Source organism: Lepisosteus platostomus, chromosome 1 (assembly GCF_059453375.1).
Source record: "Lepisosteus platostomus isolate fLepPlt1 chromosome 1, fLepPlt1.hap1, whole genome shotgun sequence".
NCBI classification, from domain to species: domain Eukaryota; kingdom Metazoa; phylum Chordata; class Actinopteri; order Semionotiformes; family Lepisosteidae; genus Lepisosteus; species Lepisosteus platostomus.
In genome coordinates, this window is record NC_142611.1 from 25,325,298 (window position 1) to 25,328,812 (window position 3,515).

At 40.4% G+C, this 3,515-nt stretch overlaps 1 long non-coding RNA gene across 1 annotated transcript; it reads right to left on the minus strand.

Annotated features, from left to right (window-relative positions):
• Positions 1-206: 206 nt before the first annotated feature.
• LOC148677874 (uncharacterized) lies at positions 207-1,748 on the minus strand. Its single transcript, XR_015937424.1, has 3 exons — positions 1,689-1,748; positions 1,484-1,597; positions 207-774 (listed from the first exon to the last, which is right to left on the minus strand). It is a non-coding gene; the product is annotated as an uncharacterized LOC148677874 (long non-coding RNA).
• Between the last annotated feature and the right edge of the window lie 1,767 nt (positions 1,749-3,515).

Below are 3,515 nucleotides of genomic sequence, written 5' to 3' on the forward strand. Positions count from 1 at the left end.
GAATTGGGGAGTTACGGCGGCGTGGGGAGTCTGGTGAGGGCCGCGAGATCCGGAGTGTGAGCAGCACCAGCCACGGACGGGTGGCCGAGTGGTTGACCCTGACAGCAAGTCTCAAAAAACATCAAGGGCGTGTAAGCACTCACACACACACAGTGACCGAGTCTCACGGAAAGAACCCGGAAAGAACTCGCAGGACAAACAGCATGTGAAATGTGAACCACTTTATTTCAACAGTAGGTTTTCAAACACAGAAACATCGCAGTACACACACGTTACAGGCTCCTGTTTGCAATCAACAATTAAATGTTGGTGCGGAAAATTAGTTCGGTACACAAAAATACCACCCCAACATTGCTTAGGAACTTTGAGGCATCTGAAAAAGCATTCATAATGCCCTTCCGCTTCCCATGCCTAAAACCATGCGAGCAGCATTGGGCGATTCGATCTAGCAGAGAAAAAAAATTTGCCTGCATAATCAGTAGGATGGTGTTACCACAGGTTCTATGCAAAACACATTGTATTTTGGAATACACACTGCAGAAGCCACCAGGCGTCCGTTTCTGATCTGAAAACATCAGATCCTCAATAATTTCACTCATGTTCTTGACATACACATCTATCTCTTTAACAAATTTAAGGACATTAGCATTCGACTCTTTGTTTTTCATATCAAGCTTTGTAGAAAGAAGTTAGTAAAGCACTCTTTGTTTTCTCTTTGAATTCAGACGTATACATTCGAAATTCTTCATTCTTCGGACGATGGCACAACCGGGTCTGTAAAACAAAGTGAAAGCTCTATTCACATGGCGTGTATTTCACATTTTACATAGATCTTTTTTTTTGGGCGTCTGTAAAAATAAGAATAATGTTTCTTTTGCAATGCATCAAAAGTCACGTCTACTAATTTTTCATCTTGCTGTTCAAGTGTACATGCTCGTATGGCGAGCGGTCCTCAATTATATTTTTCAACAAGTGTTTTATGCTCCACTCAGCATCATTTGTAATGGTGTATGAACCCAGACACCTGGCGATTTACAGAACAGCCAATAAAATTCGGGCTAAACTGAGAGACTTATAAATCTCTAACTCGGCAAACGTCACATCTTCAAATGTGTGACTCTGTTGACCGGGGTGGTCAATCAAAAAGGCCAGGCATTCATCAACCAAAACCCCTTTAAACAGTGTTTGAAGATGCAATAAAATACTGCTTTCACAATCTGGGCCATAACATCGGGCTCATTAGGGACATTGCTAGCTAAACCTGGTTGAGCATCATCATTATTAATATTTTGACGAACACACAAGCATAGACACTAAACATTCAAGAGCGATGGTAGTTTGAAGATTGATGCGTCGACCTCTTTGTTAATCTATTAAAGGAAAAAGAAAAGGAAGGCTTAACAAAATAAATATACATGCTTTGTACCTAAAATATCTATCATTTAACGCCTCTTTTGTGTTAGGGTTTTTCGTTAATATTTACCATTTGTAGCGACGTTTCATCACCACTCCCTGGCGGTTCTTCCACACCAGATTCCCCATCCGAACTCACACAACAGCCGCTGTCACACGTCGCAGAGGGCGGGGTCGGGTTTTGCTAAAAAGAAGACCAAGTATTAAAATGACATACGCTAAGCACCGATCGAAACAACAATTCCACGATCAGAAAAAATATTTTAGCAGCCTACCTCTTCACTTTGTAGAGCAGAGGAACCCAATGTTTCTCCACACAATGAAGCCATCTTCGTCTGGTCTTAAAGTTTTAAAAATAATGTAATAAGACACATTTAGCTTATTTTTAATAACACATTCGCGACAGCTTTTCAAAAGTTTGAAATGAATTTCCATGCACCGTGCATGTAAAAGTCTTTAAAAGTATTAACATGCAACAAACGATATGTTTGCGCAGAAAATAATTTTTTTAACACACGTGGCTTGATTTTAAAGTTTTAAAATAATGTAATAAGGCACATTTAGCTTATTTTTAATAACACATTCACGACAGCTTTTCAAAAGTTTGACACAAATGATGTGGTGTTGTTCTTTATATTCTAACGGACTGGTCTTAAAGTTATAAAATAATTTAATAGAGATCTTTGGGAGTCATGTGGGGGTCAGTGTCACGACAGTTAAAGGCTCTGGAATGCAGAGACAATGTATGGTTTTATCTGGCAAACAGGCGGTCAATTAGACATCCAGAGTCCTGGGGGAGGTATGTGGATGGTCAGCGGGGTGGGGGGCGCTAAAATTGACCTCATAGCGAAAGTTCATAAAAGTTTTAAATTTTAAGCAGGTACAACAGTGACAATAAACGTCAAGGATGGTTTGTGAACACGTCGCTATAAAGAATAGATACATTTTCTTATAGCGATACCGTAAATAAAAAAACATTTTTCTTAATAATATTCTCAAAGGTCTGTTGCTGAATCAATCAAAGACACCGGGTGACTTGGGCACATTTTCACCAAGTTTTAACAGCTATGAAATTTAGACAGACACAGATGTATGTCTTAAAATAATATAGATTTTAACATTATAACGGTCCTTTCTAAAACGTTTTCTAAAAAGGTTTCTTCAAATAATTTCTACAGCCCAACACGTGCACACCCCATGATACCTAAGGTTAAAGGATTTAGGGGGAAACATATGGGAAATGTGTTTCTTGGAAGAGGATGTTTATCGGGGGAGGGGGTATAAGAACACGTGGCGTAACATCTGAACTGCTGGCTGGGTTCCAAGTCTATCAGTCTCGTGTTATCAACTAACTTGTCAGAATGGATCACACCGATCAAATTCAACAGTCTGAAGACGCCTTATTTTCTGACAACACTACACGGTTTGATAGACGAAGACAAGGATTTCCAACATTTTTCAGGTGTGTATATTTGGCTTATTTTGAGATAAAATTACAACAAAATTACAACAGCCAGCAGCCATATCACCCTGCAAATCACAACTGGCAACCCACTGAAGTTAAGCAGGTATGAGCCTTGTGAGTACCTGGATGGGAGACTTCCTGGGATAAACTAAGATTGCTGCAGGAAGAGGTGTTAGTGGGGCCAGCAGGGGGTGCTCACCCTGTGGTCCATGTGGGTCCTAATGCCCCAGTATAGTGATGGGGACACTATACTGTAAACAGGCGCCGTCCTTCGGATAAGATGTAAAACCGAGGTCCTGACTCTCTGTGGTCATTAAAAATCCCAATACACAGCAACGCCGGTGAGTAATTATGACAATGTTTTGAATAATGCTTTACGGCCATGTCCGTCTTAAAGACACACGGTCACTTTCTCCACATCAATACACCCGTGTGTCTATTTCACAGATGCTGGTGAGGGAATGAGCAGATACATGTATAAAAAACCTCGTTTGTGCTTTACAATACCCCCTCAAAACCTTATGGAGACTCAGGCAGAAGTTCACTTTATACCAGAGGTTGCGGAGCATATTACCAGATCGCTTGTGAGAAAAGGTCGGTATTAGAATTGTCTGTGCCGTGTTATAAAACATAATTT